Source organism: Rosa chinensis, chromosome 3 (genome assembly GCF_002994745.2).
Source record: "Rosa chinensis cultivar Old Blush chromosome 3, RchiOBHm-V2, whole genome shotgun sequence".
NCBI lineage: Eukaryota > Viridiplantae > Streptophyta > Magnoliopsida > Rosales > Rosaceae > Rosa > Rosa chinensis.
Window position 1 is genome coordinate 48,506,166 of NC_037090.1, and position 10,345 is coordinate 48,516,510.

Sequence of the window (10,345 nt, forward strand, 5' to 3'; positions counted from 1 at the left end):
AATGCCTTTCAAACTTGAACCAAATCTGTCAAACTTGAACATTTCATACTTATAATCAATTTGGCTGAAAATTTGTAAAAATGATCTACACATTAGGACCTAAAAAATTAACGGTTGAGATGCGAAAATATGATTGAAAAGTTGGTCAAATTCCCTATTCCTAGAAAAGATCAAAAAATGGATCCCTCACTAGAAGAGCCCTGTATATATAGAGGGCCCTTCCACTAAGGGATCCTTTGTGGAACTCATTTTTTAATCAAATATCAGCATCTCAACCGTTCAATTCTTAAAACTCCATAATATTGCACTTATGTATATTTTCAGCCAAATTGATGACCGTTAAGGTATCAAATTAGACTAAATCAATGGACGAACCAAATCTGTCTAACTTGAACTGTTCATGTATATAATTGTAAATCACACTTTTGGATGCCTTAACGGTCATCAATTTGGCTGAAAATTTACAAAACTAATCTATATATTAGGACCTAAAAACTAAACAGTCGAAATGCCAAAATGTGATTTAAAAGTGGGTCCCACAATAAATCTTTTAAAATGACAAAAAAATAATCTCTTTGTGGAAGTGATATATATATATATATATATATGGAGCCGTTCGAGAGCAGACGTCCGCAACCCAGAAAAAATGCAGACGTCGCTCCTCTGGCCTCGATTTAGTGGCGACGGCGTGGCGAGACTTGCGGGAGGGACGCTAGGGGTCGTGCGGAGGGGTCTGTGGTCCGGTGGATTCTCCGGCGACGGTTCTGAGGTGATGCACAGAACCTGTAACTGCAGGTGAGGTGGCTGCCCAGAAACCGGCAAGCCCGACCTCATCCGACCTCGAACGCCGCCCAGAAGAGGTCTGGGACGCCTCCGGCCTTCCTCAGGCTAGCCCCGCACCGCCGCCGCAGCCTGGAAGCCACCTGCTTCATCGACGTCCACACTTTAGCGAAAGTACAGACGTCCGCTCCTAATCGGGCCTCTATATATATATATATATTAAGGGCTTCTTCTTTTTATTAGGTGTCTTCAGGAGCTTTCTAGTTCATTGTAAACATGAGTGCATGTACTTGATTCACTATTACATTTTCTACCACCATTAGAAGAAGAACGAAGAAGAGGGTCTCTGTTAAGTGGAACCCAACTTCCCAATGAACCCATCGTTAGCTAGGTTCCCATCAATTTCCAATCAGCCACATCAAAATCAAAGCATCTTTCTTCAAACCTAGATCAAGAATTAAAACTTAATACAAGAAAAGAGAGGTCAACGATGGGTTGAGAAGAGTGAGATGAGCCACTTGTCACTCCGGCAGTAGTGACAAAAGTGACTATAGTGAGTGAGGAAGAAGGAGACCCTCTGTTCAAGAAGGGTTTGGTGGCTAACGAGTCGGCGGAGCACGACGAGAGTAGCGATGGAGGAGTGTTGATGTCAATCGGGGTTTGGAGTTTCGACGGTGGTGGACTGTGTTGCTGGCTCTGATTTAGGATTTGCAACAGGACCTTCTCCTTGCAAGTGAGAGTAATGCGCAGTTTTTTTATTTTTATTTTTTTTTATTCCAAGGCGTGTTTTGTCCCGAAAGTCTGGAAACCCGACCTGAAAAGTTTCAATCCGGGTTTACTTCGTCCCAACTTATGGATATCACATTTTGGGCCCAGCCCGAAAAGTTCATGTTTGGTCCCGGGCTCAGCAAATCGACATACGGGCCTGGTCCATGCCCAGCCCTACATGATAGCATTCATTTTCTATTTCAAGTTTTCTAATGTGGCGTTCATCAGCAAGCTTTACACCAATGAACAAGCCTCATGGCTTTAGCTTGAACGAGTTCATCGATTTAATATTTTGCACAAAACATTTTGAATAATGCAAGATGAATCGTTTTTTATGTTGTAGCTGATATAGTACAAGAGAGTTTCTAGTTGGACCTCTAAATCTTCTCTCAAGACCTCCCATGCTCTTTAGACCTCTTTTTTTAAATTTTTTTTTTTAAACAAGTTTGCTCATGAGACCTCCCTTAAATAACTAACATAACCTTATTCATATATTTTGTATATTTGTAATATATAGAAACTTGAGGTGAATTTACGCATCGCAACTCCATTTATTAGTTTTATTATATTTTTAATAAACTTTCAAGTACATATGTCCATCATATAACATCTTGAATTCGAAAACTGTCGTCGCATTAGTTAGATGAAGATATGAAAATAGGGTTTATACCATTTATAAATTAGAAGGTGCAGAGAAAAAAAAAATTCTAATGATTTCCTGTCCATAAGAGTAAATTTATATTATGATAAATATGTAATCTGATAATTCAAAAGAAGTGAGGTCAAGGAGAAAATCTGGATGTGCCAATAGAAAAACTCATAGTAAAAAACCGAACTAATTAGAAAATTTCATTAAATGATGTAGCTATGCTGCTACATGATCTGCCACCTAAGAGTACCAACGAAGCCTAGCATTACTCAAACTAGGGGCTGGGCGTAGGTAAAGGCCCGATTGTCATTTTGAAAAACCGGATTGAGTGCGAATATTTCAGGTTTGGACCCAAATAGTGTTTATCAGGTTGTTGGGACCAGATTGTACCATAATCGAGATTATCTGGATCAGTTTTTCGAGTTTTCGCTCCTCCACAATTTTGAAAAATAATGACATGTCTAAAATAATTGAAAATACAGTTTTGGACTCCAATATAATGACCCCGTCTATTTACCGGAAGTTCCAATTTGGATCTTTTTCGCATGTTTTCTTTTGATTTCCATCAATTCAATTATTTTCTACAATTTAAGTAAAAATATATGGATTAAATACATAATAATTATCTTAGAAATTAACTTAATTTCATTGTTTAAGTAGCAATTACGTGCATCAAACTTTGTTTAAGCAGCAATAACGTGCATAAGATTGCACGTCATCACAAGATAACCAAATTCACGAATATGATAATATTGGGAAACACATTGATATATTTTTTCAAATGAAGATTTACCCGACAAAAGTGGTAGGTAGATGGTTGATAATGTTAGTATACATATACCTCCCAGGCACAAGTACCGGAAGCACAAGGCTCGTCTAGCCATCACAAAGTAAGGAAAGAGCTCCCAGCCAGGGATCCCGATACCCCTTGGGCTGGTATCGGGAACCCAAATGTCCCACACCGAAGGAAATGAAACCAAGCTCCTACGAACCCACTACATGAAGGTCATCTCCAACGACCAAAAGAGGTAACTGTTTACTATTGTTTTCCATTATCATTATCTTGTAACGATACTGACTTAGGCATCAGAGCGTTGAAGGCCGGCACACCCAGTCTTCCCTCTGACCTTTGTTTGTTTTACAGATAAGCGAGACTGATATCGATAGTGGAAGATCAAGACACCCCGTGATTTAGCTGGACCGAACCCCTTCGAGACAGCTAAAACATTTGGCGCTAGAAGGTGTCCCCTCGCTCCTTGATGGAAGAACGACACACTCTACCAATGGCTACCAGCACCCCCGATACACACGACGACGATCAGCCCCACGAAGGGACAACCAGCGAGGTCAGACGCCCGCTCGAGTTTCTCAACCTAGATACTGAAGAGCCCTCGGTCATGACGACCTATGCCACCACCGCACTCGAGATCACGATGGACGACCTCATGGAGACGTGTGCACAAGCCGAGGCCGAGCGTAAGGAGGCCACAGCAGCCCGTCGAGAGGTTGAAAATATGGCAAACCAGAACCACATTCTCCGCGAGGCACTCCAGCAGAGAGTAGCGAATAACGAAGCACTAGGCAAAGACCGCCAGCAAGAGACCCTGTTACCAACCATCGGTGGTGTCCCGACACCTGGGGCCGTCCTAACCACAGACCCGGGTACCGGCCTAGCTGGCACATTCGTCCCGCCCACAGCAGAAACTTCTGGAAATCTCGCCAGCCATACACCAAGAAACATAAGCACAGGACCACAAGTGATTTACTTGAACTCACCCCTCTTCTCGAACCAACTCGGTACATCGCCACCACCCCAACCTGTACTCGACATGGCGGGAACGTTAGGCACCAATGCAGCTGCGACCACCAACGCAACCGTACCCTCACCCAATCCCAACACGTGCCTGCTAATCCAAATGAGCAAGACTATCGCCGCCCTATAAGCACGAATCGAGAATGTAGAGAGCAGATCTAGTTGGCAACCGATAACAGCGGGATTTCAAGGGTAGATGGGACCATTCACACCCCGGATACAAGCCGAGAAGAGTCCACAGGAAGCAAAGTCTTTCAAGATCAAAAAATATAATGGCACCCAAAACCCATACCACCACCTAGAGGTCTTCCAGTTCCTCTTGCACGAGACAATGTACACTAACGCAATGGCCTGCCATGCATTTGAAGAAACCCTGACAGAAGAGGCCTTACGTTGGTTCCTTAACCTCCCCGTCAATTCCATTGACAGCTTCCAGGAACTCGGAGACAAATTCCTCATACTGTTCATCCTGTGCGGCAGAGGTTATCGCACAACGCCTGACCTATTTAGGCTCAAGCATAGGCCAAATGAGCGCCTGAGGGACTTCGTCCGAAGATGGCAAAAGCAAGCTACATAGTGCCGCTCTCTCGACCCAGCCTTAGGGCATTAGCATTCAAGCAAGTCCTCCAGCCAAGATACTTCTTGCTACAAATCAACACCAACCCCCCGCGACATATGATGACATACTTGACGTCGCCACGGCTTTTGCTCAAGCCGAGTATGACACCTTTGGTTGCGATACTAGTACTAATGCCAACCCAGTCAACGTACCCCAGCTCAACAACCCCATCGGGACCACCGACAAGGAACCTAGATAGCAATAGAGACAAGCCTCCCTAACACAATGACAGAACTCCAAGGGAGTGGCTTGGTTACAACGATAAACGGGACAAGCAGTACAGTAAAAGCCCCGAAAAGCCAAAGTACAACTCATCGAGCAGCCAGTATCGCGATGCATCATATGGTGGTGCCGATACAGGGAAACCCCAAAATACGATGCACCCAGGTACAAGATCTACACCACACTCACCGCCTCATATGAGGACATTTGGAACAACCACAAAGACATCATCACACGCCAGCCGAAGCGTCAACCTGGTCAGGAAAAGCCACGAGACAATGGCAAATACTGCACATACCATGAAGAAGCCACCCACCCCACCAACATATGTTGGGCACTGAAAAATGCCATCGAACATCTCATCCAAAACGGCAAGCTCTCTCAGTATCGTACTCCTGTAACTGGAGCCAATGCCATCGAGGTCTACGGGTAGATACTAACCATACAAGGATGAGTCCCAAGAGGATATGAGACCCTTCACCTGCCAAAACGGCAATGCCCTCAGGGACAAGAAATATTGGGACTCAATCATGGATGCCACACCCCACAGGTGGAGTGGGACTTGATTGCTTTTAACCGCCAGGAGAACACGATAAGGAAACACCATAACGACCCTTTCTTGATCACTATGGTCATCGACCATTATCGATGCCATAGGGTCCTGGTCGTTAGTGGCGCGGCGGTTAGCATTATGTTCGGCAGTTGCTATGAATACGGTACGGGAACTAAGTATGCGGCAAGGTAGAGAGGGAGAGAGAAATGACACAAGCATGTCTACATGTATAGTGGTTCACCTTGCTCTTGAGGCAAGGCTACATCCACTTAGGAGTTTCACTATGAGTGAGGCCAAGTAGCCTTTGTAGTATACAAGTGTGGGGATCATGGATCCCATGCTATTCTAAGAAGGAGTGGACTCCCTTTTATAGCTAAAGGAAGTCCCACTCCATTCTATATTTCCGATGTAGGACACAATGCACATATTGCTTCTCTTGAAGCCCTCTGGAGAGCATGGGAGGGTGGCCTCCAGGCAGGATATAGTCCGACCTCCACTATGGCGAGGTAGCTCAGGTGTTGCTCTTCCAAATACATGCTATAGGTGGGGCTAGCCATGTCACCGGGATCACCTACGAGGTTATTGCTTATGCTTGGCGGTATGTGGTATAAGCAGGTTTGAACAGAGACAAGAAGAAACTCACCCAGGGTCACGAGCCTCTGATCAGTTTTGCAGGAGAAATCACACAATGACACAATGACAACGCACTTTATCGTCATCGACTGCCCCTCATCCTACAACATCATCCTAGGGCAAGACGCCATCTGGGGACTTCAGTGTTTCGTTGCAGGACACATGTTAATGATGAAGATACCCACCCCGGGGGGCACCCTCACCATTAGAGGCTATCAAGAGTTAGCGAGACAGTGTAATTCCCTGACTGTCGTAAGAGGGCATGGCAGATGAGAAGTACTCCTCACCACGGACCTGCCCTCCCCACCCGACAAGCATGACGACTTAAGAGAAGACCCTGAGACCCAGGACGATTGCAATACACGCAGTAAAAAGAAGGAGGATAAACGAAAGCTCAAACATCTGAGGCCAGATGCCTTGGAAGACTTGATATTGGTCTCCATATCCGATACGAAACTGGAAAGAAAGGTCAAGATTGGCTCCAAGACAGACCCACATTTTCAAACAGAATTTATCGCTTTCTTGAAGTCCAGACAAGAGGTGTTTGCATGGTCATACGCTGACATGCCAGGGATCTCACCAGAATTGTTGACCCACAAACTCACCATCTCACCAGACGTCCCCCCTATCAGACAAAAAAGAAGGGCCTTCACAGAAGAGAAATACAAGGCCATCCAGGCAGAAGTCAAGAAGCTCCAAGATATCGGGTTCGTCAAAGAAGTATCCTACCCGACATGGCTATCAAATGTCGTTATGGTAAAGGAGCCCAATGGCAAGTGGAGAATGTGTGTTGGTGTATGTGTGTCGATTACACCAACCTAGACAAGGCCTGCCCAAAGGACAGTTTTCCCCTGCCAAGGATTGACCAACTTGTCGATTCCACCTCAGGCCATAAGCTCCTCAGTTTCATGGACGCCTTCTCAGGGTACAACCAGATCGCCATGGAACCTTCCGATCAAGAACACACATCCTTCATCACTGAAAAAGGCCTATATTGCTACAAGGTAATGCCATTTGGTCTTAAAAACGCAGGGGCAACATACCAGAGACTAGTCAACGCCATATTTGCAGATCACATCGGGAAGATAATGGAAGTATATGTCGACGATATGCTCGTCAAGAGCATCACCATCAAAGATCACATCAAAAACATTGGCATCATCTTTGACATCTTACTCTAATACAGTATGTGACTCAACCTAGACAAATGCGTGTTCAGCGTCCTTGGAAGAAAATTCCTGGGCTTTATGGTTAGAGAGAGAGGCATTGAGGTAAATCTGGAGACGGTTCAAGCCATCCTTGATATGGCACCGCCAAAGACGAGAAATGAGTCCCTCACGGGTAAGGTCGTAGCTCTTGCCCGGTTCATATCCTCCTTAACCGATAAATGCGCTCCCTTTTTCAAGCTGCTTAAAACTCACCACACCGAGAAAATCAACTGGGGACCCGAGCACGACAAGGCTTTTAAGGGAACCCTAGACTGCCTGGCGTTGGTACTTACTCATTCCAAACCCATCCTCGAGGAAACCCTATACATCTACCTCGTAGTCTCATTCACAGCGGTTAGCGCTGCCCTTGTCAAACGCGAGAACAGTGACGAGTTGCCAGTATATTATACTGATAAAGGGTTCAAAGATGCCGAGTCTAGATACTCCGATAACGAAAAGTTTGCCCTCGCACTCCTCACCCTTGCTCGACGGCTACGACAATACTTCCAGGTACACACCATTCATGTCCTGACCAACCAACCTTTGAAGCAGGTCCTCTAGAAACCAGAATCCTCGGGACGGTTAGTAAAATGGTTCATTGAGCTAGGCGAGTTTGACATCCACTACATGCCACACACAACTATCAAAGGATAGGTTGCCGCTGACTTCATTGCAGAATTCATACCTTTGGAGAACAGCGAGCCCCCAAACGAGACAGCATCGGAACCTAGAACCACCCCAGCATGGACATTTCACGTCGACGGGTCCTCCAATAGCAAACTCAGTGGGGCTGGAATGGTTTTGACTGATCCAGAGGGGCACACATAAGAGTATGCACTACAGTTCAAGTTCAAAGCCTCGAACAACATAGCCGAGTACGAAGCACTGATAGCCGGCGTCTAATTGGCAAAGGAGCTGGGAGTGAAAAGCATGAACATCTTCAGCGACTCACAACTTGTCGTAAACCAGGTCGATGGTGAATTCCAAGCCAAAGAACCACACTTATCCCACTATCAGTCCCTCATAGAAGCTCTACTCCAGCAATGCCTTCCCTGCCATACCATTGCCCTGATCCCACGGGCACAGAACACTAAAGTAGACGCTATCGCCAGGCTAGCAACATCGCCACCTGACACCAATATCGGAAACCTCAAAATGGAAGTCCTGGAAAAGCCAAGTATCGATAGACCATTATCAGAGATATTCGCCACAGAGAGCCAACGGCTACCCTTATGGATGGATCCATTCATTGATTACCTCTCAAAGGGTATCGAGCCAATAGACAAGGCTATCGCCACTAGACACCGTAGAAGGGCGACACTGTACATAGTCCGAGAGGGAAAGTTATACAGAAAAGGAAGGTCATTCCTCCTATTGAAATGCATCTCCCTCGAGGAAGGACAGTGAGTTCTACTGTCATTACATAGTGGAGTCTGTGGCAACCATGCAGGGACCAGAAACTTAGCATTCAAGGCACTCTGTACAAGGTATTACTAGCTCACTATTGAAGAAGATGCAAAACGTATCGCCGACGCTTGCCTCAAGTGCCACCAATTCGCCAACTCCCCTCTCGCACCATCGGTGCCACTCTCCATCATCATCGCTCCTTGGGCGTACTGTTAGTGGGGACTCGATTTCATCAGTAAATTTCCCACAGCGCCAGGATAGCTAAAGTTCGCTATCGTTGCTGTAGATTACAACACAAAATGGGTAGAAGCCGAGGCTCTGGCCACCATCACTGTCGCCAAGGTCATCAACTTTCTATGGAAAAACATCTACTATCATTTTGGAATCCCTAAAACGATCATCACCGATAATGGAGCATAGTTCGATAACAATACGCTGAGGGAATTTGTGGGCCGGTACAAAACAAAGATCGAACACGCTTCACCTGCCCACCCACATACAAATAGCAAGGTAGAGGTAGTGAACAAGATCATCAAGCAAAACTTGAAGAAGGGGCTGGAGGACGCCAAGGGCCTGTGGGCAGAAAAACTACCCGAGGTCCTCTAGACGATCAGAACAACTCCAATGGAGGCCAATGGTGAGTCCCCCTTCTGCATGTCGTTCGGCACTGAGGCAGTGATCCCTGTTGAACAGAAAGTCCAAAGCGATAGGCTGGCATGTTTTGATGCACTCACCAACTCGGAAGGACTGAGCCTCAACTCTGACCTCTTGGAAGAGCGCCCAGAGTGAGCACACCTTCGCAACATCAACAACAAACAACGTATCTCCCGATACTACAACGCAAGGGTAATGCCTCACCTACTTTCTGTCGGAGACTGGTAATGAAGGAGAAGATGCCAACTCCAACTGGGCTAAAGGCCACGTGGGAAGGGCCATACGAGATCATTGAGGCCGTTGGACCCGCTACCTTCTACCTGAGAGGAACAGATGGTATAATCCTCCCACACCTGTGGAACACCCAACAGCTCCGATACTACCCCAAGTAAGGGCAAAGGCACCCAGGCCCCATGCGTGTCACCCCGTTATCGCTGAACCCTATGGCAATGCAAACCTCACCATCTAAGCTCCATTTTGTTGTTTTATCCAATGTATCTTGCAACTGTCATAGCGCAGCAATTAATGGAATGTCTTTATTTTCATTAAATTTCTTAATAAAGATAAAGCCTTTAACCCTCTTAATATGTTCTTTAATTTTCTAGGATTATTCATATGATATGAAGTAGAGTATTCATAATTGTGTTGGGCTTTGATTTTTGCGTGTGCTTTTGTCAAAGATGGATGCTTTTGTTTTCAATGGGATTTCCTATTGGTGGTGGCATCAAAATGATTTTGTTTTTGGTTTTTGTTTTACTGAAATTGGGAGGTTGCTGTTAGCCTAATAGCCAAATTCAAAACCACTGGAAGTAGATCTTGGTAAGGAGAAATGTCTTTAATAATCTGCCATCTTCAACCCAACTCAACTCAGGCATTTTCTTGGTAAGGCATTTTCTTTGTCCATCTTCAGTAGATCTTGGTAAGGCATTTTCTTTCTCCATCTTCAGCAGATCTTGGTAAGGAGAAATTTCTTGGTAAGGCATGCACTTTGTTTCTCCATCTTCAGCAGATCTTGGTAAGGAGAAATTTCTTGGTAAGA